Consider the following 15,083-nt stretch of genomic DNA (forward strand, 5'->3'; position numbering starts at 1 on the left):
TTATTTTGGATTTTCGAGACAGGGTTTCTCTGTAGTTTTTGGTGCCTGTCCTGGAACTAGCTCTTGTAGACCAGGCTGGCCTCGAACTCACAGAGATCCTCCTGCCTCTGCCTCCCCAGTGCTGGGATTAAAGGTATGCGCCACCACCGCCCGGCTTCACATACCTTTTTTGAGCCTGTGTTTTCTTTACTGTAAAATGAGAACTAGAAGTTATCTATCTGTGAGACTAGGATAAGCACATGTGAAACCCTGAATATTCCCATGTTTCTTTTATTATGTCCATAGTTGTCTCCCTATTGCTAGGAATGACAAATACACATTTAAGTCATATACTTATAAAATTTTAAGAGAAAACTCAGGTCATGATGTTAAAATCTTCACTAATTAGCAATTCCATCTATCTTTTTTTGACCACTGAACTTGGTAACATATTTATTAATGAAAATCTGGTCACCTCTACTAGCTGCATCAGGCCACTAGATATTTGGCCCCACTATCAAATATGTTAATTCTACAGTAAGATGGGATGACCTATGTTTATAAGTGCCACCCGCAGGCAAAATCCAAGTTATGTTAAGTCAAAGAACTAAAATTCCTGGAAAGATATTCTAGTGTAAACAAAGCATACACCAACTAAGACACTTAAGTAAAGAGTTCAGGCTTCTATTCTGATAAAGTAGAAAAGCAGTGCAATACAAGCATGTGAATATTCAACCATAAAGCAGAGTAAGAAATCCTCCAAAATTTAGTGGTTAAGGCCAATTGCTGCTCTTCCAGAAGACCTGTTTTCAATTCTTAGCACCTACACCAGGTCTGTTATTGCAGTCTCATGGGTCCTGATACTCTCTTCTGGCCTCTGAAGGAACCTGTACACACATGCTGCACATACACATAAATAAAAGTAAACTAAAAATTTAAAAATATAAGATAAATTCTATTATAAGGCCTATTATATAATCATTTATAATTTATAATCATTTATAATCATTTATATAATCATTATATAGATCAGTCTCCTTTCGTGTACAGAAATCGTAGAAGAAAAAACAAAAACTTGTCTCTCAAGACTTCAGAAGTAGAGCAAAAAAGTAAATATAAAATATCTACCAACTGTAAGTAGGAATTAACATTAACTGCCTAATTTGGGGGGCTTTAAGAAACTCGTAGAGATAAAACCTAGCAGGAGTAAGATGAAGAAGATAGGGTAAAACAAGGAGGAAAAGTGAGAACTTAGAGAAAAGAGAGTGCTTCTGACTGGAAAGAGTAAGATGGCCGTGGAGGAGGTAAAACTGAAAAATGGGTAAGGGAACATTACAGTATGATACGCCAGGCTAGGAATTTGGGTGTTTATCTTCCAATATCCATCTGGAAACAAGAGTTTAAGAGGAAGGAGGAGAGCAGCATATGACATCTTTAATTTATGAAAGTCTTGCAATGAAATAAGATGATGATTAGCACACAGAAGGAAAAGTAGCAATAAGGAGGATGTTGGTGATGTTGTAAAACTACAGGCCACAATTAGATAACAGACTAAACATTAAAACTGAGTGGAGACAAGAAGCAAAAGAACTTGATGAACAACTAACAAAGAGCAAGATGAGCTGAGAAAGATAACGTGTCTAAGAATGTTTATACTCTATCTTCTAACCTACAAGAATCTGTGACTTCATTAACAGAAAACAAAGAACATAAACTGGAAAAGATGTTTTGGACATACTAAATTTAAGGTTCCCAAGGAGCTTAAGTTATGGGTAACAACATGACAGCTAACAATGTGATTACTACTGCAAAAGGATTTTCACAGTTTGGGAATCATGAGGATACGCGTTGCCCAAGAACAGATGAAGTTATCCAACAATAGTAAATAAAAAATGAAAAGGAATGAATAAAATCATGGGAAACAATGGTATCTGAGAGGTAAATAAGGCAAAAATACACAATAGAAAACACAAACAGGAATAAAAATAGAAGACCCTTGAGAAAACTAAAGAAACACTTAGAAAGAACTTAAGAACAAATAAAATACAACACAAAGGCCACTAGCTGTATGGACCTACCATATCAAATGAGTAAAAAGGAAGTCTAATTATTCGGAACTAAATGGCACTGCAGAAAACTGTACAAGTTTCAATTACCAGTGAACTACATACACTACAGAAATAATCAAAATACTGAATTTTATATTTATACATGTATTTTGCTGTTCTGTTTTTAATTTTTTTCTGTTTTTGAGATATATCTCACTACATAGGCCAAACTGGTCTTGAACTTATTTATCCTGTTTCATCTTCCCAAGTTCTGGGATCACAAGCACACTTTATCAACAACTATTCTCCTCTCTCCCCATAAGTATTAACAATAAGCTATTAAACACACACACTTATTAACTGGACAGTAATCGAAGTAATTTTGAAGGAGTTATGGAAAACTAAGGCTTATGGGCAAATAAGAAATCATTTTCCAAACAGCAGAAAGGGGCTTCTTTCCTTGCTTTTCCTACCCAATTGTTGGGCAAGGACAGTCTTTAGTCTTGGGCAACTGGCAGAATGAGTCGCATACCCACATATCTTAAACTTAAGGCAGCACAAAGTAAAGGTATACTGTTTATGTGAGAGAATTAATGAACCAATGGTCTCATCTGTTCCACATAATTGCAAACACAGACAGGCAGGCAGAGTGCTACTCATAAAACTTTGGCGTAAGGAAGGCTACTACAAGCTCCACTGAGAACCAAGACAAGAGACCAGAAGCATATGAGAGATTTCTGATACAACACAGTAATAGACCATCAATACTTCTCAAAAGCAGCCATGAATGTACCGTATTTAGAAAATTGTCTGTGTGCCAAGGCTAAATAAATAAATGTTTAAAAACAAACAAACAATCTAATAGACCTTAAACTCTTACTATAAAGCTAGACTAGCTAGCTGAGTGGTTGAAAGAATGTGGCAGCACAGAACAGCATAGACTAAGAGAGGTAGTTTTCTTTTTCTGAGGCTTTTGTATGGTTTTGGTGTTTGTGCATCTAATATTAAAAAGAATTTCCATCCAAATAGCTGAAGATAAACATTAGATGAATACAATAATCACTAACAAAGAGGCAGAGGGGTTGGTGGCATGCAGGAAGCTCCAGGTTTGATTGCCAGCACTGAAAAAACTAGCACCATAAGCCTATAGAGAAAAGTTCAAGATCATCTTTATCTACAAAGCAAGTTCAAAGTCAGCCTGGGCTACATCCAAAAGAAGTGACCTTGTTTCAAAAAACAAATCAAAGATAAAACAATACAACACTGTGGAAAATAAAAATTTAATGATTCAAAAGTTAACACACTGTTAACAAATAACTAACATTTCACAACTCAAAAAATAAACAAAGGCACATAAAAACATGCCTTAATTCAAAAGAATAAAATATATGAACAAAAAGCATCTTCAAGGAGCCCTAGACATGGAATTTACTAACCAATGAAAAAAGAAATTCAGTTCAAATGTAACATATGTTAATTTGAAAGATTAAAAAATGAAATTATTCACGATGCACAAATAAAAGAGAAAAGTCACACCAATATAACTTTAAACTGACTTCAAGCAAAGGAAAAGTGCAAAAATGACACTGTTAGGAGTCAATATACCAAACAGAATAGCTAACTTAAATGTGAATACACATAACTACTGAACTAGAAATGAAAACTGATGGAAATGAAAATTACTTCATAATTTTAATTGGCAATCTAACCCTTCACTTTCCACAACTGATAGACCTAAGCAAAAAAACTCAACATCATGAACAGGATCTGACATGAAACATTCCACTCCAAAACAGCAATATTTACATTCTTTTAAAAAATGATTTATTTACTTGATATGCATAAGTGCTTGGCAGCATGTATGCTTATGTACCACATGCATGCCATGTGCAAATAGAGGTCAGAAGAGGGTATTGGATCCTCTGGAACTGAGTACAGGAAATTGTAAGCCACCATGTACAGGCTGGGAACTAAACCCAGGTCCTCTGCAAGAACAGAAAGTGCTTATCACTGACCACCTCCAGCCTTGTAGTGCTTCACAAATGCTTACAGGTGCACACCACGAGAGTCTGTCTCCTTTGCATAAAAAATCTCAACCATTCAGAATAATTAAAAACATATATTCTCTGATCAAACTGTACTCAAGCCACAATAAACAAAAAGATAAAGGGAAAACATCCAAACATATGGAAAAATAATAAATTCCTAAGTAATTCATTATAATTAAAGGAAGTATCAAGGGAAATACCAATATATATTGAGTTGACAGAAAATGGAGATACAACATACCCAAAATATGTAAAAATACAGTTAAAGCAATGCTGAAAGGGAACTGTATGCTATTAAATGCTTTTGTCAAAAAAGAGCTGAACCGGGCAGTAGTGATGTACACCTCTTTAATCCCTGCCCTCAAGAGGCAGGGAGGAATGTGCATCTTTGTATGTTCAAAGTCAGCTTGGTATATGGGGCAAGTTCCAGGACAGCCAAGCTACAAAGAGAAACTATGTTTCAAAAACAAAAACAATAAAAAAGAGCTGGATTGCATAAAAACTGATGTGTTGAATGTCAGTTTGTCTAAAACAAAAAGAGTAATGATTTTCAATCAAAAATCGAAATTCCTTTCTCAAAAAAATTAGACAAACAGCTTAGTAAACCAAAAGCAAATCAGAGAAAAGAAACCAGAGAGAATAAATATTAATAAAACTATCCACAGAGGAAACTCAAGTGAAATAGAAAGCTGGTTCTCTGACTGTAACACTCCTAACAACTGAACAAGCTTATTAGAAGAAAACAAACAACACAAAGTAGTAGTATGAGAAATGAAATAGGTGCGATCACAAAAGATCTTGAAAATACAGGAAATGTAACACAGAAATAAATTTAAAAACTACACATAAATGTGTCAATTTTGATGAAGCCAACAACTCCTTTTGAAAAGAACAAACTAAAGCAAGTAACTCAATATGAATACATTAATTAGTATAACTCCTACCAAAAAGAAAGAAAAAAGATTTCTAAGGCCTGATGATTTCTCTAGAGAATTCTATCAAACCAAAATTTCTCCTAGAAAACAGAAAGAAGAGTACTTTCAATATAGCCAAATAACCTGATATCAAAGTCAAGTAAAGTATAAAAGAAAACCACAAGCAAGTATCTTTTGAGAATTTGGCTCTGAAGTATAAATGTAGATCAACAACATATAAAAAGAATGATAACTGAGGTGTGAGCAGCAGCGCGGTGGCTGGGCTAGACGGAAAAACATCAGCAATGCGGTGGAGCATGACAGCAGGGTCCAGAAATTATCTAACCACTGGACCATTTCAGCTTTGGGACTGTAGGCACCTCGAGGAATGATCACGGGAAGGTCTGCTCTGCCTACACCTGAAGGAGCCTTCCACAGAGCCACAACTCCCAACTACACCAACTGGAGAAAAAGGGGCCCCCTTAAACACAGGTTCCACCTGTTCAGACTGGAGGAAAAGATGGGTAAACAGGGTAAGAATACGCTCAACAATATGAAGTATAAAACAGTACCACCAGAAATTAGAAACAGAAAGACCTGAACATCCCAACGCAGAAGAAAACAACCTTGAAAATAACTTTATAAAGAGTGAGGCCCTTATGAATATGAAAAGTTTCCTTAAAGAAATGGAGGAAAAGACAGCCAAAAAATTGGAAGAAATCAACAAATTCAAAAAAAAAAAAAAACAGGTGAAAGAAACGATTCAAGACTTGAAAACTAAAATAGAGGCAATAAAAAAAACACGAACTGAGGGAAATCTGAAAATGGAAAATCTGAGTAAAAGATCAGAAACTACAGATGCAAGCACAAACAACAGAGTACAAGAGATTGAAGAGAGACTCTCAGGCAGTGAAGATACAATAGAGGAAATAGATTAATTGGTCAAATAAAATGTTAAATATAACAAATTCTTAACAAAAAATATCCAGGAAATATGGGATGCCATGAAAAGACTGAACCTAAGAATAATAGGGATAGAAGAATGAGAAGTCCAGCTCAAGGCACAGAAATATTTTCAACAAAATCATAGAAGAAAACTCAATTTAAAGGACATGCCAATGAAAATACAATACAGAACACCAAATAGACTGAACCAAAAAAAGTGTCCCCTTGCCACATAATAATCAAAACATATAGAATAAAGAAACATATAGAATAAAGAAAGAATATTAAAAAGCTGCAAAGGAAAAAGGCCGAGTAACATATAAAGACAGAACTATCAGAAGTACTCCCAACTTCTCAATGGAAACAATGAGAGCCAGAAGGTCCTAGACAGGCATCATATCATGCAGACACTAAGAGACCATGGATTCTCAATATTTACTTCCACATGCAACCTGTTAGAATACATTGTCTTGGTTGAAGCGTGAAAACACAACTTCAAGAACGTCATGTAGCTAGAAATAATATTTTAATAGTCTTTCCACATTACTGTGAAAATTCCCAGCTCTATGTCAAACTGTGACAAATGGCATCTCTTGAAATTCCTGTTCCACTCTGTACTTTGAATGGATCATTTTATTCAAAAATAATTCTATAGTTTCAAACATTTATGCTGGCTTACTCACTTGGCTCTTCTAAAATGCTCTACAGAATAGAGATAAATAATACTTAGTAATGTCATCCCAATTAAGTATGAAAAGCAGTTAAAGCTGGGCATAGTATACATGGTGGTACACACCTTTAATCCCAGCAACTCAGTGGGCAGAAGAAAGACTTCTATGCATTTGAAGACGGTCTTAGATAGTCATGACAAGATAGAGAGGCCCAGTCTCAAACACACACACAGACAAGGCAGTCAAGGTCATAGTCACATATAAAAGTTTCCAATATCTAGTCAACATAGGTGTTTCTAGTTGATAGGTTCATACAAACAAGCCTACATATAACCACATACTTAACTGTTAACTGCAACAAATAAATGTTCAATTTTGTCTTAGGACCAATATCTCTTCCTCAAATATACATCTTTTCCTTATACTTGCATAATGCCCACTCCCACCCCACCCCCAGCAAGTTCCCTCTTTGTGGTGAATCTTTTGTCCTATTCCAAGACCCTGATAACTGTTCAGTGTAGGACAGTAAACTCTTTACCAAATAAAACAATGTTAACTTTTCCCATAATCGTCCCCTGTGCTTAGTTTTTTTTTTGTCAGATAGACAATAGCTAGCATTATCTGGAAAAAGGAGCCTCAACTGAGAAAATGGATCCATCAGTCTGCCCTGTAGGCAAGTCTGTAGGGCATGTTCTTGATTAATGATTAATGTGGGAAGGCCCAGTACATTGTGGGCAGTGCCACACATGGGCAGGTGGTCCACGGAGGGTGTGCTAAGAAATGTATCTATGTAAACATGAGACTAAAGAGCAAGCCAGTAAGCAGAGTTCCACTATGGCCTAGTTCCTGCTTTCATTCCTGTTCTGACTTCCCTCAATGACGAACTATAAACTACAAGCTGAAAAAAATCCTTTCCTTTTTCCAAGTTGCTATTGGTCATAGTGTTTTGCCATAGCAATAAAAGAAAACTAAGGTACTCCCTATTTTATTTTACCGAAACTTGATGATGCATTACTATTATTTAATATTGCATGGTATGCATGATGGTGTCATTAATCATCACCCCATAACTCTTCACCATTATTCTTCACAACACCAGCTTCATGCTTCATAGCTTACTTAAGCTTACTTTACAGACACCACAAATCCATGTTTTAGTGGTGGTTTGTGAATGTGTGTGCGTGTGTGTGCGTGTGTGTGTGTATGTATCTGGGTGTTTAAAAGTCTATTTGTCTTCCTCAGGATAAACTGGAATACTAACCATGCTGGTATTTATCATGTCATCTTACTAGGAAGCCAGGATCATCCTAAATTTGATTTTTCAGGATCCATAAATGAATACCTTCAGTAATAACAATCATGATTCACACATAGCCAATGTGAGAGAAGCAAATGATGTCAACAAACCATAGCAAGGAAAATCGTCACTCAATGTAACAGAAAATTCATCCACAGAATGGTCAAAGGCTAGTGATGGCAGATGACCTAAGCCTACACTCCAGAAGACAAGTTTTACGAGCAGCAAAATTAACCCTTATGATTATCAAATAGTCTACAAACCTCTACATTAAAATCTTTGCTTGTTCCCACATCTAAGTTACAGCAGTAGCGGCCTAATGTCAACCATTTGGAAATCCAGAACACAAACTGAGTAGTTGAGTACTGCAGTACATTGTTCCAATTCTTTTTGCCAATACCACAACTTCCTTAAATGACAATGGCTGTATCCACACCAAAAGCTTTATCTCCTTGAAACTTTTCTATTTGCAAAATAACTTTACTGAAGCTCTAGTAAAGGAGAACCTCAAGGAACACAAGTCAACAGGAGTACAATATCTCCCCATGTGGCTGCTCTGCACTGAGTCAATGCACTGGAGATGACACACTTATCCACATTCTAGGTACAAGGGTTTTTCAAGGTCATTACACAGACGTGACAGCTATTTGTTTCTCTAAAATGTTCAGGCCTTTCTTCCACTCATTCTCTCCTGCTATTTCCACAGCCAGCTCAGTTCTCAGTAGGCAACTATCTTAACCTCATAATATACTGCGGGTTCAGACAGATATCACTTTTACTCCTCATCTCATCAAATTATTTCAATGTTTTAAATTTTTATTTCTTACTCATTAGTGTGTGCACAGCATGGTGTATCTGTGGGGGTCAGAGGACAATGTATGGGAGTCAGATCTCACCAACATGAACTCTAGGGATCAAACTCAGGTCATCAGGCTTTGCTGTTACCACTGACCCATCTCACCAGTCCCTCCTGTGGTCACGTTTGTGATTACTGTTTCTTAGATAAAGTATCACAGGACTTATTTCCACAACCCTGTCAATAAATATTTGCTAAGGTCTTTTCCCTATGACTTCTTATCTCCCCCTGCCACTCAAAATTTTAGATGCCTATTTTATTCAAAAATTCTTCATTTATTGCATTCTGTGTGCCAAGTATTCATTCCTACTCCCCACAGGAATTACTTATCTTTGAGGCACATTAAATAGTTAAATTCTTCCTGCTGGACTACATACTAAATATCAGCAAGTCTGCCACTTACTAGTTATATAGATATATGCTGTTAGGTAGCTCAACCTTTTCTGAGGTGTAATTGTATTCATAATGTGGCAATAATATGTTTCACTTAATCCATAAAACCATTGTAAAGATTAAATAAGTGTGACAAATCTTATAAAAATGAGCATTACTAGTTTGTGAACTTTCATTTGAAGTTCAGAAACATTGCAAGGGTCAGGAATAACAGGAACAACACAAAATAATATAACTTACAATGGGCCAGGCACTGCTCCAAGAACACTCGACACATCTATAAACAATACAATCAAATACCTGTTTACATGGGCTTTCCTGAACAGCATCAGTATCACAAAATATAGTAGCTCAGAAACCAAGGTCCTAAATAGTCTAAGTACACTTTCATTAAAGAAAAAACATAATCTAATCTCTTGATTTTGTGAAAGTATTTGTTCTTACATATAGTAAACTATTCTTGTATAACCTTTTCACATTAAACAATTCCAGACACAAAATCAATGAGTCAATGAATACACAAATGTAATAAAGAAAACAAGTCCTTTTCTTATGGTAGACAAAATAACAAGAATTAAAGAAATGTAATAATGAAAGGATTATTTTATTCAGATTTGATATAAAATGATTCCCTATCTCCCCCCCCCTCAAAAAAATGTGCTTGCCACCAAGACTTTGATATTTGAGTTGGATCCCTGGAATTCACATGGTAGGAGACAACTGATTCCTGTCAAAGTGTCCTGACTCCCCGCAACACACACCCATATACATTTAACCATATGCATGAGCATACACATACAAAATAAGTCAGATCTATCTCCTTTTCCTGGATTCTGTATCAACTTTGATTCTCAAACAAAACAAAACAAAAAATAGATCTAACAAGCAAAAATAAGTCTGTCATTTCTGCCAACTGAAAAAGTTAATCCTCTCCAACATAGTAAAGTGATTAACTGCTTTTCTCTTTTAAAAAGAGCAACTTAAATGGGAGGCAAGACTTTTTTTCTATTTATTCCTACTTTGATTTACTTTGATTTCCTACCAGCAGTTTTCCAAGAGATGCAGGAGGCATAATATCTGGCAATCCATACATACAATCACCTAAGAACACAAATTCCACTACACCACCTCTGTCAATGCTAGTTCTCACTTGTTAAACGTATTTGGTTCTGAGGCAGTTGATCAATGAACAAGCACTTGGAAATCCTTCACCATGTCATCCAAAAGAACACAAAGCACACAAAGCAGCATTAAAGATCCCAGTTGGTAGTTTTCAATTCAGTCCTTAGAACTAATTAGAAATACCTTTTCTAATGTCGGAAATTTTAATAATTAAGTTTTTAAAAAGTAATTTCCAAAAATATAAAAAAAAAAAAAACAGATAATCACTACTTGAGTTCCCTTAATGATGGTCTTTGGAAGGTATGTGGGATTGTCTAGCATGAAAATTCTTTTTCTTGGTTACATGAACTCCAATTTCCACCCTTCCCTCATCCAATTGTAAAATGGCATGGTGTAAGCTGGTTCACTCTTAAATGCTGAAAATGAGCAGGCCTAAGCTCATTAGCTAGTATTCTGACCGCTGTTTTACATACTGGCACATGATCTGAGCTGGTCTGATCAGTCAGACATTGTAACTGAAAGTTAAAAGAGAAGAATGTTAGCAATTTGGGAGCAATTACAATCAGTCATCTTGCAATCCCAAGAAGCTGTCTAACCATGAAAGGAAACAAAACCCAAAAAGCAGATTTGAAAACCTAGTAGCCAGTCACATCATCTGAGTTCGAATAAAAGGCTTTAACTGAAAATGAAATCTACCTATGACTTATTCAAGTCATATTTTTTATTGTTTATACAATAAAAAAGTTGAATTTTCAAACCTTTGCAATCAAAACACTCCCAAAGGTAGGTAAAAAGTGTTTATGCTAGGACCTTAGCCTTTTAGCTCACTAGATCTCAACAGGAGAGCGGAAGTAGATGAGTTGAATGATGCCATTATAAAACAAGTCCATTGTTTTCACTAAGATAATAATCTAAAAGTCCAAGAGATTCATGAGATTAATTACTTCTATTTAAGGCTGTAGGTAGTATGGGAGATGCATCTGAGTAGGGTACTTGAACAGCAAGATAAACTGCCACAGGTAAAAACCTTTTGCAAGTTGGGCCAGGTAAATTTGACATGTTGGTAAAAGAGGCCAAAAGCCAACTATTTACCAGGTTACTCCACTGTTTTTGTGAGGTTTCAAACAGAGCTATGAAAAATGTCAAAGTTTATCTCATATCATTCTCAACACAACCTATGATGTAAACAGAGACTGTGCTTTCATTTCCTGGTCGCCCAGATCCAAATAATCACACAGAAACTATAGTAAATTACAACACTGTTTGGCCAATGGCTAAGGTGTATTCCTAGCTAGCTCTTACATCTTAAATTAACCCAGTTCTATTAATCTAATCTATTACCACAAGGCTGTGGCTTTCTGGTAATGTTCTGGCATCTTTCTCCTTTGGCAACTACATGGTGTCTCCTTGACTCCACCTACTCTCTCCTTGATTTCCAGAATCCCTGGTAGTTAGGATTGCCAATCATGGGAGGCTTCCATTTGCCCTTATAAGTGGGTTGCCAGACACCACACCCAAGGGCTGACTCACATTTAGGGTTGGCAATCTGAGGAGCCTCCCATTCTCTATCCATATCCTCATCCCAATCCTCTGGCTTGTCTGCATAGGGGTTCTGGGATATACTCATGTTCATCATCTAACCAGCCTTCAGGCTTTGTGGCCTCTTCATCTGGAATCTTAGCAGGGGAATCTTCATCCCAGTCATCTGGCTTGACAGCATCTGGATCTGGTATTTTGGATCTTTCATCCCAATCTCAGGCTTCCAATCTTCTGGGACCTCAATTTCACATGAAGCGTTTATAGCAGAAGTCATTTCACTTAGCAGATTTCCACTGTTCACAATAGACTGGTCAACTAATATTTCAAAACTATTGTCTGGGTTCAAGATTAATGTGTAAAGATACATTTTCTTGTTAGTGAAATAGTTCTTAAGCTCTATATCAGTCCTCTGAGTGTGCTTTTCTTCATAAACACCTGTTTTGGGGGTTTTGTAAAAAAGATGAAGTGCACTTTGTAGTCCTCTGCACATTTATCTGGACCAATTATAATAGCTTAGGGAGTCTTATCATGGGATTGATCCAAGTTGCATTCTGAGGTCTTGGAAAGCAGCTTCATATAGGCTCCACCACACTCTATTCCATTCTGAAAATTAACCTCGTAGTGAACAAGCTTGTTCAGTTTTGCAGAGATGGCATGATGACCCAAGACATCAGTATAAGTCCATTATCACCTGGAAGCTTTGTGTCCTTCATTTCATCTACCTCCCACGTTTCATCATATTTGGCAATTTCATCTCATCTTTTTTGGCTTGGAGAAAATGCAATCTGACAGAGATCAACTTGCAAAGGAGTCAGCAAAATAAACCTCCCCTGTTAGAACTGGAGCTTTGTAAGTGACCTTTGGAGATGGAGGAGTGGTGGTATTTGATTTCAATTTCGAATCTTCTCCTTCATCAGTAACATCATCAATATCATCTTCAATATCAACCATGCCATCATCCTGTCCATCATGGGCCGGAACTGGGCCGGAACAGCTGCAGTTCCAAGGACCAGTAGCAAACACAGTAACCACTTCCCTTCCATAATTGTAGAAAGAAGAGGCGGGCTGCGTTCCTGCTGCCCTGCTCGCGGCCACTTGGCTAGCTTATGCCCCAAAATAATAACACGGAAACTGTATTCTTTTAAACACTGCCTGGTCCATTAGCTCTAGCCTCTTACTGGCTAATTCTCATATCTTGCTTTAACCCATATCTAGTAATCTGTATAGCACCACAAGGTTTGGCTTACCGGGAAGATTCTAGCCTACGTCCATCTTGGGCTGGAGCTTCATTGCGTCTAACCCAGAGAGGAGAGGCACGGCGATTGCCTCACTTCCTCCCAGCATTCTGCTCTGTCTACTCCACCCACCTAAGGGCTGGCCTATCAAATGGGTCAAGGCAGTTTCTTTATTAACCAATGAAAGTAACTCCTCCATCACATGATCTACCTCAAGCCTCCCCAGGACCACTAGCAGCTCTTGTACCTTCTCCCACCCACACACCTGGCCCTGTGCTAAAGTCAAGGATTCAAACCCCACAATGGATGTCAAATGTAGCACAATTAATAAAATCCCAGAGACAGATATTGGAGTTCAACTTGAAGATCAGAAAAGCAAAGCAGCCAAGTCCCTAAAGAGCTCTTACCTCTATGAAATCTTCAGGCTGAAAAAACAAAACAAACAAACAAAAAAAAAAAACAGTGAGTCCCGCCTTATATTCCTCTATAGAGCTGGGATTAAAGGCATGAACCACCACTGCCCAGCCTCTATTGCTAACTGGTGTGGTTGCACCTTTATAAAATCTTCAGACTGAAAAAGAGAATGAGTTCCTGTCTCATCCTGCTTTATATTTTTTCTAGTGCTGGGATTAAAGGTGTGTGACTTCCTAGTACTGGGATTAAAGGTATGAGACACCACTACCTGGCCTCTAGTGGCTTAGTTTTACCTTCTGGTCTTCAGCTAAGCTTTGTTTATTAAAATACAAATAAAATATTACTATACTATGAAATATTCTTCTTAACTCCATTTTATAGACTGGAAAAAACTGCAGTTTAGGAGAGTTTAAATTACTTAGCCAACATCTAAGATGAACATCTATGGCATCATCTACCTTGCTCCACTGCTGTCATTTTCCTAAAACCTGTTTGGCCATTCCTATAATTCTCATGGGATCCTCATCTAGTTAAGTGGGCACCCAACTAAGTATAATCAATTGATTTTTTTTTTCTTTCTGAGATCTAGACTTGATAGTCAATGGTTTGAAGTTAGTGACCAAAGTTAAAGCTGTCTGAAGAGAAAGAATGAAGTCAATATAAAGTGAGAGAAGAGACAGAGCTACTGAATCTTCACATTTAATCAGATTAGTTTTCTTTGAATCTATAATTCATTTTGTATGTAAAAATTTAAGTTGGGTTTCACCATCTACAAATTAATTCAGAGGAAAATGAAAGAGTGAGGCATGTACAGGATAGTTATTTACAATGCACAAATATTAATAGAATTAATATTCAGGATTCAGCTAAGATTTGAAATTCTCATTAAAGGTAAAACTAGCACACAAAACAGACACATACATGACAGCTATATAAATGAGTTCTGAACTACACAAAAGGTATGATATAGTGAGAGCTTAAAACAAAAGTCTAATACAGTTATGATGGATGCTGAAAATATAAAAATTAAAGAACTGGTGAAAGAACTCAAGGCAAGAAAATAATAGGCCTTGGAAATATGTGAGTAGAATGGTAAAAACAAGATGAAATACTATAGAAAGCCTGAAGAGCAGTGTATTCTGGGGAATGGTGGAAATGAAGACGAAGCAAAGAGGTAGGATTGAGATAAAGAAAAAAATATTGTATTGATCATGACTGGCAAACTGCTAGATTAGCCCGTTAGTCCAACAAGGTTGAGTTAAAATTTGGACTTGGATGGAGGAAACAGTAACAGAAAGCAAAGATTATATCAAGGAACATTTTAAATTACCAGTCAGTGTGATGGCACAATCCCTTAATTCCAGCATTTGGGAAGCAGAAAAAGGTTGATAAAGAGTTCCAAGTCAGCCTAGTCTCTGTCTATAGAGACCAGATAAAAGTAACTACTGACACATGGTCATTCCAGCTGCATAATTAAAACCTATGAAATATTACCATGATCCTCAAGTTTATGAACTATGCATATTTTCAGGCTCAAATAATTAGATATTTACCCAAGATCACGTAACTAAATAAAAAGCTGAACTGTGCAAAGGGGAGGTAGATTAATAATTCATTTGATC

General features: G+C 36.6%; 1 protein-coding gene and 1 pseudogene across 2 annotated transcripts in view; both read right to left on the reverse strand.

Moving 5' to 3' along the window:
• Nucleotides 1-15,083, reverse strand: part of Rock1 (Rho associated coiled-coil containing protein kinase 1) — a 123,027-nt gene that overhangs the window by 90,008 nt on the left and 17,936 nt on the right. The gene's annotated exons all lie outside the window — the stretch shown is intronic.
• Nucleotides 11,691-12,855, reverse strand: LOC126505659 (calnexin-like; annotated as a pseudogene).

This window comes from Alexandromys fortis, unplaced genomic scaffold (assembly GCF_014885135.2).
Source record: "Alexandromys fortis isolate MF-2015 unplaced genomic scaffold, M_Fortis_MF-2015_v1.1 scaffold_4, whole genome shotgun sequence".
NCBI lineage: Eukaryota > Metazoa > Chordata > Mammalia > Rodentia > Cricetidae > Alexandromys > Alexandromys fortis.